This window comes from Taudactylus pleione, unplaced genomic scaffold (genome assembly GCF_031769625.1).
Source record: "Taudactylus pleione unplaced genomic scaffold, aTauple2 ptg000309l, whole genome shotgun sequence".
NCBI lineage: Eukaryota > Metazoa > Chordata > Amphibia > Anura > Myobatrachidae > Taudactylus > Taudactylus pleione.
The window spans coordinates 636,932-657,500 of record NW_028284710.1 but is presented as its reverse complement, the minus strand read 5'-3'; positions in this window follow the sequence as shown (position 1 = coordinate 657,500).

Below are 20,569 nucleotides of genomic sequence, written 5' to 3'. Positions count from 1 at the left end.
TAAGCCTTCTAAAGAGTATAGAAATTGCCTATAACAAGTTAACAACCAATCAGCTTTTACCTATTGTTTTATAGAATATACTTAATAAATGCTACATCAAAGTTCATTAGTTTCTATTGGCAACTTCTCCACTTTTCCACCCTGTAAAAGCTTGATACAATTCCCCTCGTTTCTCTTTCAGGGAATGTAATGGAAAATCTAACTGTATCTACAGAGTCTTTCCTGTGCCATTTAAGAACATAAACTCCACACATTAAAATATAATAGTACCAATGCACATACATTATACATTGTATGCATGAGTGGCTTGAGAGGGTATTCCAGGCTGGGGTAACCTTTATTAACCATATGCCAAACAACCTGCTCTTCCCCAAAATTATTTCAGAAAATTACACTTAAAAAGACATTTGCTTTAGTTGGTACTCTTTGGAAACTGATAACTTTTCTTTGATATATCATTGGACTATTTCTGTATTTGTAGACAAGCAGTTTCACATATGTATGTATTACAGAAAGCATTAATATCACTTTCAAATATTTGCTTTGTGCTATATGGTAGCCAAGTGGCATTAGAAGGCATTTTGCTCAGACAGGACATACTTCCATAATTGCTTTTCACATTTCAGATACAGTTACATGACTTACTGCTGTGTTAGCTGGTTTCAGTAAACTGCTATGCATCATTTACAAAACAATTTCATCTACATTATACAAAAAAGTGATGAGTACATGTTCCTTCCTGAAAAAAACATACTTTTGCGTATCATTAAAATTACAGCCTCATCTCCTGTTTCTACCATGCTCAAGTGATTACAATGTTGAACTGTATATGGGTGGAAAACACCAAAACATTGTCAATGTAGATAATAGTGCAAATCCTTAAGCTGTGAAACAAACAGTGCTTTTATATCTTAAGTTATTTATTTTATTTATTACCAGTTACTTATTTAGCACACAAATATTATGCAGCATTTTACAGAGAATATTTAACCATTGTCATCAGTTTCTGCCCAAAGGAGCTTACAATCTATGTCCACTACCAAATGCGCGCACACACCACACACACACACACGCGCACACACCACACACACACACACACACACACACACACACACGAGCCCTACCAGCATAGTTTTGGAGTGTGATAGGAAAATGGGGTACCTAGAGGAAACCCAGGTAAGCATGGGGAGAATATACACCATTTGGTGGAGATGGAACCTAAGACCTCAGACAGTAATGCTAACCACTAGACAGTAATAATTGTCAGAAATAAGTTAGAAATATTAGTTAGAAATCCAGAAAAGATCATGTCTATTATTGAAATTCTTACCCAAAAATATCAGTATGGTTTGTTAACCTACTCTGAGATAATCACTATTATGAAATACCAATACTAGATTTTCAATACTGATGCAGTTTTAGATATAATGCAAAGTGATTTGGTAAACTGTGTGTCCTCAAATTGATGGTGTATTGTAACTTGTTTCTCAGCAAACAGGTCAAGATGGGTGTGAGATTTTTGAATGTTGTTGCTTTAATATAAATTTCAATGTGAGATAAAGCTTTTTCTCTTTTTTTATAATGCAGTTTTTACTTCAAAGGAATAATGCATATACAGATATGGATCAATCCATAAGATGTTACGGCAAATGTGCAAAATAAGAAACATGGTATTAGAATAATAGAGCTAGTTTGAAAGTGCAAAGTTTTGCATGCGAAAGGACAACTATTAGTTGGCAATGTACAATACATATTAAAAACTGATATAGCAAAGGGACTAAGGTAAATTAGCCTTAACTAGCAAATCAGATACAGTATATCAGTAATTAACCGTGGGTTGACCTTGATTGAGGTTTCCATACAAACATAGAACATAGCAAAGGAGAAAGAAAGGGTATGCGGTCAGGAAGTCAGCAGTCAAAATGCTAAGGGAAGGGGGGTTAGGGTAGGCACCCCCCGGGAGGGTTAGGTTTAGGGTGCAGGGAGGGGGGTTTAGGTTTAGGCACCCCTGGGGGGAGGTTAGGGTTAGGCACCTCTAAGGGAGGGTTAGGGTTATGGGGGGAAAGGTTAGCGATAGTTAGTTACTTACATTGTCGATATCTTCATTGTTTTGTCTTCCGGCATCGGTATTGCATCTGCCGGGCTTAGGCAAAGAGAGAGAGAGTAGTGAAGATGTTGAGAGTTAAGAGATAAGAAGTAAATGGGAAGGGGTAAGAGGGAGGAGTAAACCACGAAAAATGGAACATATCAATGTAAGATAAAAAGAATCAATATAATTATTGTAAAGGGGATGAATGTAATAAAAAATTGCAAAGGTACATGAAAATGTCAAGTCAAGTTTCATAATAAAGAGCATGAGGTATTTTCAAAAACCATCATAATGGTTGGTAAATAGTTGAGATACCACAGCCATTTATTATAAACATTAGCCACCCCTCTTTCAATATCAATTATCAACATTCCTCTATCAAAATATATTATAGAGAGTAGCTCTGTCTTCACCATCCCTAAGGAGGGAGGATTAGAAGATATCAATTTCTGTAGGAGAGCCGTCCTGGCTAAAGTGACCAGTAAAGGAACCATGGTTGATATATGTAAATGAGTGCTGTAAAGCATAATAATCATTCAATCAAACACATAAAAATTATTAATGTTTATAGTCTTTTTGAGACTGATTGGAAGTGGTGGCTATAGTTCCAAAAATTGACCGTAGGTGTAAAAAGCTTGTGGTGTCAGTCTCCGCCTATGCTATCCCTACCTTACCACTTGTGGTATTTTACCTTCTCTAAACTATAGCTTCTAGCGTGTCTTGGCCGATGTAGTTGCTGCGGCACTGGGAGATGACGTCAGACACCGGCTGCCTCACGGGTCTTTGCGGTGGGTATACCACTTGGTCTGGTCCTTACGCTCTCCACACTTCCTTCCTTATCCAGTAAAGGGACTATGGTAGTAGGGGGAAGTGTAGGAGACCATGAACTGAAGTCAACCAGTAAGAAAGCTTTCTAAGATAAAGGCACCTGCACTCCCATGTTGTCTATAATAAAGTGACAAAGTTTGAAAGTTTGTGCCAGAATTCCTCTACCTTGGAGCATTGCCAGACATTATGTATACATTTTGCAGATGTAGCATGATATTTTAGGCAATGTCTGGTATAAAAACCATAGTTTAAACTTGGTCATAATAGAGAGTGTGTAAGAGAAAATACGTAAGGCATTGGGCTAATGATAAGGTATACTGTAAGTTCTGGGGGTTATCTTACTGAATATGAAATATCTAGCTTGTAAGTACAGTCTCTACACTGTTGGAAATTATGTTGGCACCTGGATCAAACTGTATCCTATCGCCACTATTCTTTTTTCATCCAAATGTGAGTGAGGGTATAAATGCTGGGTTTCCCCATAGTGGTAAATAGTTGGTAAAATTAATGTTCACTTTGAACCCAGGTGTTTGTGTATTGTATTCTAAGCGGTACAAGTATCTCTGAATAAAAGGTTGCTGGTAATCCTAGTTGGAAGCTTTGAACAGGGTGTGTGTAAAAGAGAAACAGAAGAGATTCCTCTAGAGTGAGATTAGTAAAATACCTCTCATTCAGACTCCAGTCCCAGATGTCCTGAAAAGCTGATGCCTCAAAGAATGTGAGAATGTATGTTGAGGTCATCTTCAATTTACCAATTTACCAAGCTCAAAAAATCAAGAAAATCTTAGCACTACCAGATGCATTGTAAGATGTATGTAGTAAAATAAGTTGGGAATGAGAGTCTGTGTAGCAATTGGAGGCTCACGGTTTAAGACCCACCTCTGGACTTAAGCACTGCCTCCTGGTGACATCATCTCTCAGTCGCCTGTAACACAGGGAGTGGCAGACTGCACAGATTAGCCGCATCACTCGAAGGGGGCATGGCTTTTTGACAGTTGGTATTGCATCCCGTCTGTGTCTGCAGCTAAAGACATGGACACGAGTCTCAAAATACTCAGAATTCCACTAAAGGGGTCAAACATTTAAGGCTGGAGTTGCGGGATGAGAAGAGGGAGATCCTATGATACCCTGATGTCCAAGTGCTTGGGGGGGTGCATGGCACTGCCACAGGGGCAGAGAAAATTTACAGGGGTAAAGCCCAACAAGCAAAGGGTTCCCTATAAAGTGCCCAACCATCTGTGTGAAAGGCAAAATCCCTGTGTGAGGGATATGGCTGCCCCTTTAAACTACCAATATAAGACAAGAGGAAGCCCCTGCACAAGAAGGGGCACCTTGGAGAAACATGAAATTGCCTCATTATTTAAGAAGGGCAGGTGCTTATATAGACAAGGACCCCCTTCTAAGAAGTCCTTATCTGTAAAAAGAGTTGTAGGAAGTGCTTCAGAAATAATGAGACTGCAGCTGGAGACAATGAGTATATGTATGTAGTCAGGAGATCACTGTAGCAGGAGTGAGCACTCTGTAGAAGATTTGAGGGGAAGTGCTGCCTGGTGCCACAGTGGAAGATCTGTGAGACATCTCCTGTGAAGAACTACTCTTGTGTGAGAGGGTGAGTGTCTCCACATGTTTTGTATTGCTGGAACCCTGTTTGATAGCCCCTGAAAAGTGCTCCCACAGTAATGAGGAGGGGGTTCAAGATGGCAGCATGGCTAGAGGGAAGTCCTATTGAGAAACCTACTTAACAGTATACTTGAGCAGAAAGACCCAGCAGCGAAAGGGTTGAAACTTGTCATAATGTTGCCAGCATGTCAAATTTTTTGGATGATGTGTTATATTGGCAGAGTCCCTGAATATTGAGACTTTGGTATTTAAGCCTGATAAAGGTGTGTCCATGGTGATGGCAGGAGAGGCGGTCCCTGTGTGTTGGGATGTGTCGCACATTAGGAGTCTCTCATCAGGGTTGAGATGAGGTGACATACTCCAAATCTGGAGTCCCCTGTATGCTGTATTTGATGTACTGAAATGCTGTACAGCCACTGTTCCCAACAATGCCTTGTACGTTCTGCCATTTCACTGCTGTGTCATATGCATAACACTGTGCAGTAGGATTTTATGTAGAGTGGAAAGTAAAACTTATGTTTTGCAACCATCAAACTTAAATCATACAGACTTTACCATAGGCTGCAAGTATTGCGCTGGAGGAAGTTGGCGAAGTAGAGCTTGTAACCATTATGCTTACTGTGCTGGAGGATATGGAGGAGCATAAATAAAGTGTTCTTGTTCTTTTCACTGCAAGATGGTTATTTGTTTATTACACTGAACCTGTTGTACATATGTGTCTCACTCATCAGGAACTTTGTGCTAAAACACAAGTATTCAGGGGGGGATTGGTATGAAATACCACCAGACCTATGGTTCAAATCCCGATGCCGAAATACCAGCAGCAGTGAAGATCCCGACAGCTAAAAAGGTAAGTATTTAGTAACCCTACTCCCCCCTTAACCCTAACACTCCTTTAGAGATGCCTAACCCTAATCTCTCCCCTAGTGCCTAACACTTTCCCCCCCCTAAGTGCCTAAACCTAACCCCTCCGTGCCCACAGCCTAAACCTAAGTCTCCTGGTGGGTGCCTAACCCTAACCTCCCCCCGGGGGTGCCTAACACTAACCGACCCTTCCCCCTAGCCTAACTCCTAACCCTATCATAGGTAAAATGACAGGCGTCTGGATTTCAACACCTATCATTAGTACCCTGCTGGGATTTGACAGTCTGTAAGCCGGCGGTCAGCATTTTGTCCGTCGGCTTCCTAACTGCATCACTTCAGAGGCCCTGCTGGACATGGATGTCATACCCATGATACAGCCAGAACACAGGAGGGCCACCACAAGGGAGTGAGCCACACTACATCTCGGTACTCCAAGTAAGTGTGCCACACATATATACATATATGAAAAAAATTATAATTTAATAAAATGAATAATCACTCTGCATCACTGACTAAAATTAATAATCACTTTGCAATGATGGATAAGCACTGCTAGTACTATATATATTTGCTTCTGTTCATTTATGTGGGGTGTTAGGAGTAGATACATTAAAAGGTGGTTGGGTTGGGGTGCATATACTTATCAAACAACTATAGATAAGTATGGTGGCAGGTTTTGTGCAGGCACAAATGCACAGCAACTAACTTTAAATTTCCACAAACACTTCTTGTTAGAACAAAATTACAACAGCATCTTGTTATAGGTAGAATCTTAATATTAAAAGTAAAAAAACTGTCTACTGTATTTATAGTTAATGTAGCTCATGCAAACTTTACACATTCAATTACACTTAAAATTGCATTTCCTTGTTTTTCGAGTACTCAACATTATATTGCTCTACAAAGTGTCCCTTTCCCTTTGGCTTGAAATGTCTTTAGATTGTTAAAGTCTTTATTCTCATATAGAGTGTCTTAGCAATATTAGCTGTGTCCTGAATGCCACATAAAATATTCATTGCAAAATCATATATCACCCATTTACTATCATTGTAGAAATATTCCCTCCAATATTTGCCTCTGGCAAGCCTCCATAGTAAATAGGATACTAAGATTTCTTTAAATCTAGTAAACATTTATGAGTTTTTTACACATTCATTTTATCCATATGGTCATCCTTTCTCCTTAGTGGCAGTCGTAAAGGCCCAATCCTCAATATATGTTGCATAATAAATGCAGAGTATACACAATTTATCCAACTTAAATGGCAGTCCTTTTTCAGTATTATATTATTATTATTATTATTCACATAGGCTGACCCACTCATTCAAGCAATTTAAAAGAGTTCATAGAGCGCAGTAGGGATGATCATTATGCTTTTTTTTATTTATTTACTGGCTGCAAACAATGGCAGAAATTAGTGGTATAATATTTTTTTAAAGGCTAATTTCTATTTAGATTTCTACTAATTATTAAAATTTTGGGGTTCCACGCTTTGTAAAATAACACTCCAGTTGCAATACCATACATACACATTATCTGTCTGCTCTATTATGAAAGGATAAATTATATTAAAAAAAAACAATATTGAATTTATAGCAATTGTTACTTATGCTATAGGTTTTTTCTACCTTTGCGTTAAAGGCTCTGATGTAGATTGTTTTATTTTATTGTAATGCAGGTTTATTTATGCTTTTTTACTCTTATCTGTAAATCTTGCTTTGTACAGCAGTGCAGAATATGGCAGACCAATATTAAAAAAATAAAAATTGTGATGTTTATTATTTACAATTATTTATATAGAACCAGCATACTCAACAGTGCTTTACAATTGGAATAAACAATAATATAACAAGACCAAATATTAACAAATAGAAAAAGAAGAATGAGGGCCCTGCTCACAAACATACAATATTTGGTTTCATTTTATTTAGATAATTTTTTACATTTAAAATGAAGTGCAATTTTGCTAATTAATTTGGTTCTTATGTCAAGCAAAATAACCTAATTGGGAAAAGTTTGTTTGATTTATGAAATTATTTTTAAATGAAATAAAATATTGACATGTTTGCTTTTTAAAGGGCTATTAATAAAGTATTGATTTATTGTCTGGATTCACTGGAGTTAGTTAGGATACTTTATTGACACACGGTAAGACCAACCCAGGGGTACTGAGTTTCATGGGATACTAGTCTTCACCAGGGATTCTCGCAAGGGAATTTGGGCTTTGCTGCTGAATTCCTGCAGGCTGCTGCCCAGGTAAACAGGTTCAAAGGCAGAGTAGACAGGAGCAAGATCTTGCTGGCAAAATCTTGGGACCGGAGCTCAGCCAGAGACAAAATTGCCATTAAAAAGGGGACTCAAGTGTAGAGTGAGGAACGACATCTGGGACCCCGATGCTGCCAGTGCATCCAGAAGAGCCACCAACCCAAGGTCCCAGCAAGGTCATTGAAATTTATATAAAATAAAAACTGTTTCATTTTAATTTCTTTTTTTATTCTTAACTAATCTGAGATATAGGACCTCATTTACAAACCAGACAAAGGAGATTTCCTAAAAATCATGTTTGTTGGTGGTTTGAAACCGCCACACATCATTGCACATCACCTACAAAACATTTGATTTTCTATTCAGAAAATACAGCAATTTTTAGTTCAATATATTTTTGGTGTAATGTATTTAGAAAAACATGATTTAGTACAGGCCTGCATTAGCAAGGGTAGCACATCCCCACTCACAGTTTATGTGATTTGAAGGTCTAATTATTGGCAATTGTACTTCCGGTTGTAAAAGGTAAATAGATGATGAAACTTTCAAAATTGACTTTGAGAAAGATATATAAAAGTTATTTTTTAATAGTATGACATGGTTAAGAAATAAGGACGATACATTTAAGACTAATAGGTGCTATTATGTTGTTACTACATATATTATTTTAACTAAAGACTAGATCATCAGTGGTGATGCCATGAGTATGCGCACTGGACTGGACTAGTGAAAGAAAAAAATGGGCGGGGTGGGCTGCACTTATAAAGAAGGGTGTCTGGCCTTCTATTAAATAACAATTCTCAATATATATAAATAAATGCGCTCAGAAACCCCTTTGTGTATGTTTAAAATACCTTTGCAACTGTGCAATATCTAGAAATAAATACAGGTACCACATATTGTGATTATACATCATCCTGTTTCATTTCAAGCATACACAAAGGGGTTTCTGAGTGCATTTATTTATATATATATTGAGAATTGTAATTAAGCAATAACATTCAGGAAGGAACTCTGATGTAGTGTTATTTTTATAGATCAGAGTGGAAGCATCTTGTGAGTATGTATCACTCCAATGTATGCTCACAAGAGACTCCCACTCTGCTCTTTGATGGCAGAGTAGGATACATAGGTTAGCAGAGTAGCCTGGCAGGGTTCCTACCCATATTTTGCTATGTGGTTCAGCAGTACACTCTTCTGTTACTGCTCATATCTACAAGATACAGGGGTCCATTTATGTAGAGTAGATGCTTACTAGAAATCTGCATAGACATTTATCACAGATACAAGTTGTAGAATTTCAGCAGTTTGCTAGTCTGGGGCTCTTTATGGTCGACACAAAGTGGTCGATACATGTTTTTGGTTTTTTTAACCCTAATCTTCTTAACCCTAACCCTCCCTCCTGGTGCCTAACCCTAACCATTGGGGTAGGTGCCTGACCCTAACAGTTGGGGTAAGTGCCTAACCCTAACCCTCTGGTAAGTGCCTAACCCTAATCCTAACCCTAAAAAACCAAAAAAATCATGTGTCGACCATTTTTGTGGCAACCATTTTCATGTCGACCTTTTGAGCCTCTCGAACATTTGTTCCTGTCGACCTTCTTACATGTCGACCTTTAGTGTGTCGATCTTTTGTCCCTGTCGATCTTTTGTCCCAGTCAACCTACTGACTCTCTAACATCTGGTGTCTATCTAGACATTGTCTACCTTTTTACTGTCTATCTATAGTCAGGAACCCAGGCAAATGTTTATTGTAAAAATGCACCTGCATGGCAATTAGTTCAACCTGATGGGGATGAAGCAAAACCTTTCTGGCTTTGCACATCCCCATTGCTGTTTATAGGGTAACATTATCTGAAGATTTTCACTGTACAAGAAATATACCTAATTTGCCATGCCCATAGAGGTCTTTGGGGCAGTGCAAACTAGCACTAAGAAGGTGAGACCTCACCTTCATATATTATAGACCCCAGTAGTATATATTGCTTTTTTACCTGTAAGAGAGCTGCTTTATTCTTATAAGATTTAGAGTCTATTCCACTTACTATGAAGCCCTTGTATAATGTCCCTGGGAAAGGATTTCCATGCTACATTAATATAATATAGTCATTTTTTTTTATTAAATGCAGTGATTAGCTAGCGCAGTGATCAGCTTTTGGCATCTTCTTTCCTAACCACCAACTATTCTGTTGAGTCCATCTTTAGAGGTGAATATGCAATGTTTGCAATTTAGTCTAGTTTAACAGTTAACAGTTATAGAAAATACTAAAATAACAAAACATCTCCCTTATATCCATAAAAAATGACTATAGATCTTATCAGGGAATTTTCATATTGTACTTGCATGTTTCTAGGTCAGATCAGAGATGATCTCGTCATTAACTGACCAGCCTATATTTCAAAATATGAAACTATACATACCAACCTTTGTACATGAGTAGGATTTATGAAGTGAAGTTAGAAATACCATAAATAAAGGGTCTTATGTATGAACATTTTAATTGACCCTTAAAACTCTATTTTAAAACCTTATTTAAAACCAGGAGGGAGTTTTCTTATTATACTTTCATGTTTCTATGTCAGATCATAGATGATTTTTTCATTAACTGGATAGCCTACACATTGCAATATATGCAATTAAATATTCCAGATTTTATACATAGCAATGATAAAATGACAAATACTATACATAAAGGTTCTTATAACATTTTGCCAAGGATGAGAATGATAGGTATTTAACGGTCTTCCAAACAATGAAACATCTGGTGCTAGTTCCTGTTTATATAAGGCTTCTGGAAAATAAAATGTGTGTTTTTTTATTACTAAAGATTTGTATGGCACTATTGGAAAATCACTGGTGAACGTCACTTAATGACTCTTCTCATTTTAAAAAATTCTAGTTTTAACAAAAAATTGAAATGGGTATTCATGTTTTAAAGTATATTTATAATAAAGCTAATATTTGACCATTAAATGTTTCTGAGCTACTATTTTATATTTGAGACCCCATTCTACGAATATACTATGAAAACAGACCAGTGAAAACAAGGAAAGCCTGTTGTGTCATCAAATATGTCTATTGATTGTGGCAGTTAATTACAATGCTCAATTTCCATTTTGCTACACTATCATAAACACCAATAAGCAGTATATGTTTCTGCCCTATATCTTCAGATTTGAATACTGCCGATGCAGAGCTATCAGTCACATCCCACATTTTTGGTGATGATTCCTGCACTTCCTACACACTTCGTATCTTGAATTTGCTACTTCCACATCTCTTTACCATTTACCATCTAAGGAATCTGCCACATTTACAGCCTACTATGACAACCACCTACAAGCAGCACTTCATGGCTAGAGACAGCATGACTTTATGGGGCATATTCAATTAGCTGCGGGATTTCACCTGCAGCTAATTGACAGGCTAAAGTCCCGCGATGCGTGGTTTAGCTATTCAATTAAATAGCTATTTCCCCGCGTCATTAGACCGGGACTCTAGCGCGAGAACACACTGATTCCGCGAGAACTGCAGAATCAGTGTGTAATAACCTCTCGCGCAAGGCCGAATAGGACGGCCTCACACTGATTTTACCTCGCACCTACATGAGGTGCGAGGTAATGTCAAACAGCGGGGACTCACGCGCGGGGTCTCAGGGACACCCGCGCATAGAATCCCCACTAATTGAATCCCGTCCAGCGCAACAATTAAATATGCCCTGCGGCTAATTAAATATGCCCCTATGTCTAGGTTTACAACATGGAGGAAGCAATATTTGCAGCGCATACACACACTCACCCACAATAGGCAAAAATTATAATATACCTGTATTACATTACCAAAAGTTGACATTTATTGTTTCACTGTTGTATACCAGTATAGGCAGGGATGGAATGTGGCTGCTGAGCAAAAGGGGTGTGGTCTCATATCAAAAGGGGCATAGCCTTGCCTCACGGGGGCATGCCTCAAGTCACGGGGGCCTGGCCTCGCGGCTTGCCCCCTTCTTTCTGTAGCCCCAACCGAGCAGAGTGCCGGGAGGAGGAGCTGCTGGGCTGAGGTTTGATGCCGGACCAGCCCATCTGGTCATCGGCCATTCTGGCATTTGCCAGAAGTGACAGATGGACAGCCCGGCCCTGAGTGTAGGCCATATTTATAATAGTCTGCTGTTCTACAGTACATGCTACATAATCATAGTACTAATTCATGCCATCGGTTGTAACTCAGTGTCTGTGTTACAGGTTAATAGACAGTAACTGAATAATAATAATTTCTTCACTTGTCCTTTACACTTACTTGCTAAATAACAGTCATGTTTTTTTAATTAATCCTTAAATCCTTTTAGATTGTAAGCTCTTATGAGCAGGGCCCTCTACTCTCTTGTGCTTCTCCCTACTTTAGTTTCATCTACTTCTTACTCACCACTAGGGCACCTTACTCTTGGTTGCTTATGCTCTGTTGCTTATCTGGGTGTTATGGTCGCTAATGTAGCAATATATATTATCCATGCCCTGGTCCTGTATAGTATTGTTCTGTAAGTCGCTTGTCTACAATTTGTGGCGCCATATAAATAAATGATAATAATAATAATCCTTAATAAAAAAAAACCTAATTTAATACCAGGGGGAGTTTTCTTTTTATATTTGCATATTTCTAGCTTACAATATTATATGGTGGCTTAATTATCAGTTATTTGTTTTAACTTTTAATTAGTGCAATAAGCAGAATTAAAAATGATGACTGTGATACTTTTTGTGTGTGAGAAGAATAAAGAATCGCCTGTGGAGGTGGCCATCATCCCTCTTTCACTTACAGAAGTGATCATTTTCTTACAACAATTAGTAACATAAAGTCCTTGAAAAATCAATTGCTTTATCCAATTTAGCAGCATGAAAAGGATGGATCTTTTCTCAAAGGGGTGGGGTTGTACAGCTCGCACCATGCCTGACAGCTATCTATATCTTCCCACATACACTTTTTCAGTCTGGGCACTCTTGTGGACCCCCATCGACCCAATATTGCAGTTATAATCACTGTAAGAAAGAAATGGATGGGAAATGTGAACTCTGTCACTATTGCATGGTTTCTAAATGGACAAGAGCTCTAGCGAATACTCTACGGAGTCAAATGTGTTTCGCTTCTGGTCCTTTCTGCTTGCAAGTACTTCTAGTAAGGGGTAAAAGGTTACATTTGAGATTTACTAGCAGGAGTTGTAAAAAGTACTTCTATAAGAATTGTAAATCCTTAATTGTTGAACATCAGATATTGTTTCCCTACTAAAAATTGATTGGAGGCACTACAGCTGTCTTTTTATTCATTGATTATACATGGTCATTTATTAGATTCTATAACAAATTCTTGTAAGAATTTGGTGGACCTATTTAGTGTGAATGCCTGGAGCTCTGGCCTCATACGCCTGTTAGTATGTTTGGGTCTGCAATCTGCATGCATCTACTTCAAAAGTGCAACACACATCAGAGCAAACACAAAGATAATCAGCTCCGAATGATTTCTTGAGGCTTATCATAAAATCCACAGGATCATTTTACCTCTATCTGGCTATGCCAGTCCTTTCTATGTCTGTATATACAGTAGATTACACACTAAAGTTCATCACTAATAATTAGGTGTTTTGTTACACGTCATTATATATGTTTGTTTTACCTACAAACTAGGACTTGTGTCAACTCTAAATTTACACATAAAAATGTTAGCCACATGGGAAACCTATTTGAAAACATATAATCACCTGTCGCTGGCACACCTGAAATTAGTAGGTAACAGAGAACAGGTGACAGATCTAAGATTGGTATTCATACAGTATGCCAATTCTGCAGTATGTGCTTATGTGGAAGGTATCTACTACTGTGGCTACTTATATATTTTTTAAAAAAATTATAATGATGTAGTTGTGAATGGGAGTGTGCTGGTGCTAATGTATAATACTACTAATAATAATAATTAGAGATGTGCGGCTCCGGTTCTCAGAGGACCGACAACAACCAAATTTAGGAGTTCCGATTCGAACCAAGTCCGAGTTTGGAATCACTTAGGGGTACCGAGTGAACCATGTGCAGGTTTGGATCTTCCCGTGGTTCCAAACTCGGATTTAAAAACTGAACTTGCGTTTTGGATTGCGTGCTAACAGGTCAAAATTACATAATTTTAGCCGTTTTCTTATTTTATTTAAAAAATTATACAGATCCAAAACCAAAACAGGTGAAAGTGATTTTTCAAAAGCAAAACCAAAATATGAAAATGAATACAGGTTCAAAATCAAAACACGGGGGTCGGTGCACATCTCTATTAATAATAATAATAATAATAATAATAATAATAGTCAGAGTAAGAATACAATGTACTATTTGTGTTTCAGTAATTCTTTTTACATTCTGTTCCATACACAATTTATGCAGTTCTTACTAACATAATTTCTGCATATTATTATTTTAACATATGAGACCTATGTCTGTTATGTCTTTTTTGTTTTCTCTTTGGATTATCTTCTAAATGTATACAGATTGTGTATCCTACACAAGAGCCAATAGCCTGTGGACACCCTCTATAACCCCCATTGTGGCACCCAAGCTGGACAGTTGACCCTTTTGTTGATTAAGCCATACAGATAGCACAATCTATTCACCTTAAGGACCATTACAGTTTCAGCCATGTTTTGATCTATGACTGATGCTCATTTGCAGAAGCAAGTCAACTCTTCAAATCACAAAAACTAATTTGGCTGGGAATATGTGATCATTTTGTGAAGGATTGCAGTAATAGTCCAATACATAATTTGTGTCTTATTTTATTTCTTCCTTGTAATAGCTTTAATTTCTGTTAAACTTGTATGCTATTCTTCTTCAGGTTTATATTCCACTTGCCCTGAAGTATTTGTTTAACCCTATAGAAGTGTCACATTATTTATTTTTGAAACACTGAAAATTATTGTCAGTTTTTGACCTCTGTGTCTTTCTCCTTCCTTGTTCATCTTGCTTATGTTGTGTTAAACAAGGAAAAGTGTTGTGAACCATAATTGTGGGCAGCTTCACAGCAGGTTTTTAGGTGCTTTTTTTGCGATGGTGTCCGAGCTGTCTCCATCTGCTACTGTCTTATGTGCTTCCCACAGGGAGATCTGGCTAATTTTGCAGTCAATTAGCAGAAGGGCTGCTTTTGTTCTCCAAGTGCAACAGACCCCATCCCCCATGGGCTCCTCTTACACCCTGGATACAGCATTCAGATGTTACAAGTATTGCAAAGCATATCATGTTGTTTTCTCCTGCTGACCTTTTTGACATTGTTGGGCAAACGCTGTCTCATGCAATCACAGACATCTTGCATTAAAAGAATAATGAGCCTGTTCAAAACGTAGCTAATAGGCAACGTAAATATACCAACTTAATCAGTCTTGGTTGATGTTTTCTGTTATACTTGCCTAATTAAAATCTCTCTTACACACATGAGTGCACACCAACACACAAAGCAAAATATATATGTATGTGAATATATATATATATATATATATATATATATACATAGAGTATGGTGTACATATGTACATATTTACACATAAATTCACTTTATTTTTTTACTGTGCTAATTAAACTATTTGTGGACTTAATCTAGTACTCACACCACTGTAGTTTCTACACCTAACCTGATCAGGATTTTCTGGGTCCTTTGGGTACAGCTGCATATTGTAGTAATGGCCATCGACCACTGATTATCAACTACAACCATCGATGGTAGATGGTTTTGCCAGTGGAGGTGTGATGGCTATGGTTCTCTTCCATTGATGGTTGTGAGGCAGTGATATATTTGTAGCTCTTACATGGGGAATGGTTCCACCCCCAAAAAAGTTGCTATGCCCAGAGCCCATACCCTGATATACACTGTCTATGGGAAAAGCAGAGTTGTCCATCTCTGGGTGAAAGGACAAATGGCACCATTGATGGCTAACCCTCTGATGGCTATCCATTTCATAGCAGGAGGAGCTTGTGCTCCATGAAGAAGGGCCTCGCTCATTAATAGATGATGTTCAAAGACAGTTGCAAATACACACTGATGATGATGATGATGGTGACGAAGATGGTCACAACACTAGTTTACCTTTTGTGGTTGACTGATTACAAATGAATCTCTGAAACTCAAATGTGCATTCTATGTTGCTTGCAGTGTGGGCAAGAGTTGGAGAATTGAACCTGCTGCATTACAGGGTTCTTACATTTTATTGAAATCTAATATAGTGTATGGGATGCATGAAGCATCACATTTTAGAAACACCATATGCATGATCATTTAAGCAAAGGACAGCTCTTCCCATAAGAGCTGTCCTTTGTGGTGTGGGGACATCTGCGTTTATGACCAGGGAGTCCTTCTGCACATGCGCACCCATCGATCAGCGCATGCGCGAGCCTTGGGTTACCCTGGGAGGGATCCTGTTGGATCCCTTTCAGGGAAGTCTCCCAAAAAGAAGACCATAGAATTATATTAGGCAAAGCAATCTACATATGGCATTGCCTATCGGGTCCTAACTCTGCTTGGTGTGTATGGAAAATGCTGTCAAACCTCCTAAAAATGCATTTTCTGAGCTTTGACCACATTTTTCATCATAGTGCATCCTGCCCTGAATGTGTAATTCACAAACAAAGGTTATGCTCATTGTAAGCTAGGCGTGTATGCTACTGGTCACAAACTGCACACAAGTTAGAATTTTTGTAACAAGCATATGTGTACAATTGCAGTTCTTTGTTAAACATTGTCTATAAATTTGGATGCAAATGTGTTGAAACGGTTAACAAAAGGTAAAAATTAAATCCTGCTGTATACTATAGAATAAATAAATACAATTACAGTAAAAGTTTAATTTACTTTTTAAATACCTAAGATATAAAAGTTGATAGGGACTGTTAAACTGTAAAACAAGTAAAAGGCTAGATTTATCTTTATTGTATTTATAAAACACAATATTCACTTATAACTGTTGGCATATTTTTTCTTAGACAGCACCAGCACATTTTAAACTGCTATTTAGAGTGTTCTTACGTTTATGAAAGCTTCTCAGACTGATTCCAATCTGCATTGTGAGGTATGATTACTTCTATTTCCTTCTTGATGGCAAGCAAATTTTGATTTCTTTAACCTTTAATCTCCTCTGCTTCCTGCCTGTATGTGTGTGTAGTTAATGAATATGCTTTCTCTGAGTGTTAAGCAATAAAATATTCACTGGATCTGATCTGGGGTTAACAGATTTCTGAAAATTTTATTGCGTGACAGCCTGTCCTGCATAATCTCTTCAGCTGTCTCATGTTCTAGGGCAAAAATGATCTTATGTGTCACTCTAATAGTCTAGAATTACACTTGTATCACTGTCACCAGCATATGGGTCTGTGTATACCCCTAGGCCCAGCTCCCTCTCTTTCACGGCATTTAAAATGATAACATTTGGCAAAGCCAGTTTTGACAGAAAGCGAACTCTCCTTTTCGCGTTTGTGACAAAGTAAGCCACTAGAGGCCTGACACAGAGCAGCCAATCATCACACTCTTTACTAGATAATTATAGTGGGTTTTACTCATCTTAATAACCGCCTCGGTGCAATGGGAGACTTGAGTGCAAGCCTCCACTTAATTATACAGTCTTCATCTTAAGTGCTTAAATCATGTGAGGGATTCAGCTGTGCAGACGGGATCATAGTTCCTCTCTTTTTCTTCCACTCTGACAAAACATATTGATTTTGTTGGGCAGTCAATTGGGGGCAGTGATCACCTAAAGGAAAATAATGCAAACAGTATTTCAGGCAGCATAAAGTGAAAAGGAAACAAGATCAATAGCTGCTTTAAACTATGCCGAATGCAAGTGCTCCAAGCCAGTAAATATGTTTTTATTGCTAAAGGCAAATTGTGCGACTGTTTCTACAGGTAAACAAACCTAATAAAATTGTAATAAATGTGTAGAAAAGTAATATTGCTTTCCTGTAAAGAAATAAGGTGGCTTATTAAATTAAATTTCTGAGAAAAATAATTAGTTTTATTTGAAAAGAGTTACAAATCCTGATGATCATATATTTGAAATTTTGCAAACCACCGAATTGTTTAACAATTAGGATGGAAATTCTTGCTTATTTAAAGGACCACTAAATCACAGAATTAAAATGCTCAAATATAAACTGCTACAATACTGTACATTGATCAGTGTTAAATTAACATTTCATTGTTGCTCTGTTAAAACTAAATTATTACCCCCAAAATCCATTATAGACAATCAGAGCTCCTCCAACATCTTTAGGACCACCTTGATTACATCTGACACGAGTCAAAAAGCTTGCAATGCTGTCATGTAAGTTGCTGTGACATCACCATTCCACACAGTGCAATTCTTCACAATTCTTCCTGATAAACTGTCACTAAGGGCTCTATTTATTAACATTATTTTTACTAAAATAAAGTGAAAAAGGGTGTTTTCACACCCTTTTCACATTATTTTATTATCACCTATAGTTATTACAGGGCAATTGGAGTAGAATTCATAAAATTCTACTCCAACCCCTAAGTATCACTTATTTTTAGTAAGCAGATCGCATTTCCCACAATTGTAATGGGAAATGTGATCCGACCAAAGTTACTAAAAATAAATTGTAAAAAAATACCGGGGAAAGCCCTGTGATAATAACACCACCTGGAGGTGGCGTTATCCAGGGTCACCCCCAGTTACCGGACTCCTACTCTGTTCTAAAAGGCAGAGCAGAGCCCAGAGCTGGTCCCAGTGAGAAGCTGTGTGGTCTAAACAGACCGCAAGCTGAAACACTGCCAAAAAAAAAATAGTCAAAAAAAAATTCACTTACCTGACTCCAGGGACCAGTGGTCAGGGCTCCAGTGATGACTCCCCTCTGGTCAGCTGGTCTCCCATGCTGCACTGTGGCCCAGTCATCAGGTTATCGGGTCCCAGTGCAGTATGGGATATCAGCTCACCGGAGGCATGGAATACATCACCGGAGCACCGATGACTGCAGGTAAGTGCTATTAAGGGAGGGGGGTCAAGGGGGGGTCCGCTATGGTGGGGGGCAGGGCTTAGTGTTGGGGGTGGGGCTTAGTGCCACGGGGGGTAGCAGCGGTGGCAGGTTGGCGCATGCGCGGGGCACTAGTCACGGTATTTTTTTGCGAAAATATCATGACTACAGTGCGGAGGGGATTCAGGGACAGATCTTTCTTGCAAGCTCTGCCCCTGCAAGGGATTTGTAGTAAATCCCTGTGATATTGCCTGAATTCACAGTGTGAATTCAATCGATAATATCACATTACAATCTGCATTACAAATGCGGATTGTAGTAAATAGAGCCCTAAAACTCCAAGCAGTCCAAATATGTACAGTTAGTTATGTATAAACACCAGTTTTTCTGTGTATGCTTTTCAGCTCTGCAACACATATTGTTTGATATATTAATTTTAGAAACTGGCCCCCAGGGAAATTTAGACTAAATTTACAGAAGGTTTAGAACACTTTACAACATTGGAACATCTGTCGATTATTTTACATAGACAAGTATACAAACCGCAGATTTACTAAGCATCGGCTGTTAAAGCCGTCCAAAACCGACCCAAATATGAAAGCCAACCTGCCCAAATATTATACCTTCCTGTGGCAAGCAATTTGGTGTGAAACCCTGCACAGAGCCCTATGATCTGTGCAGGCTTTGTTGAATTAAAATGTTTTTAAATGGCTAATAAATGTTTTCACAAAATGTGTGGGGTCCCCCAAAATCCATCACCAGTCCCAGGGCTCTCAGTCTGGTCTAGTATTGTAAAATAGGGGGAAATACCTTGGTGGGGTCACCCTTATTTTCAATCACCAACTGTGGGCTGATGCTATAGCAGGGGGAAACACAGCATTCAATCCTCCTGCCATAATTTTTTACAGGTGGCCAAAAACAGTTGTTGAACTACAAGTGCCAGCATTCTCAAACAGTAAGGGCACCTAAATTCCAGATGTACAAAATAAAATGTTAAACAAAAGACAGAACATGGACACCAAATGTGAAGCCTTTTTAAAAAAACAAAACAAAAAAACACTGCCCTTGTTTACCAATTTAATACTCACATTATGAATGGGTCACATTATTTTTGTAACATGTAGCATCCCCAAAAAAAGTTCCTCTCCCAGCTTCATCGAAAATGAGAGCTCAGTCAGGGAAACTCTCCATAGAAATGAATGGGGTCCTGCTGATTGGTTTTAGTTTGTGGCTGTTCATAGCAGCTGTATGACTCTGTAAGATTCATGCTCCTCACTTGGGGGTCTATTTACTAATCAGTGTTAAGCTGGCCACACACTCGACCAACTTACATCCAACCAGCCAACTTGTTGATTGGTTGGAATGAAAATCTGGTAAGGAATGGGAGTAAATGATGATAAGCAATTTGCTCCTAAATGCCAGAAAACAGATGAAAATTGTCGTTTAGACAAGTTTGGTAAATGTTTGATCTAAACTATTTGTTCAAACAACAGTTTTGGTCCATTTTCCAGCATTTGGGCGCAAACTGCTGATTGTATTCCTTACCAGATTTTCATTCCAACCAATCAACTAGTTGGCTGGTTGGACAGATAATCTTTAGATGTGTGGCCAGCTTTAAGAGACAGAGTGAAAAGTGATAAGTTAGTGATACGGTGCCAGCCAATCAGCTCCCAACTGCCATCTCACAGGCTGTGTTTGAAAAATGACAGTTGGGAGCTGATTGGCTGGCACCTTATCACTGACTCATCACTTTTTACTCTGTCTCCTAACACTGCTTAGTAAATAGACCCCTTGGTAGCATAATTAGTTCCATGCTCCCATCTTTGTCACTGAGCTCTGCACAGCTAGTCACTGCATCTGTATTGTGCTGGGTAGTTTCAGCGCAAGGGGAATTGTTTAGGTG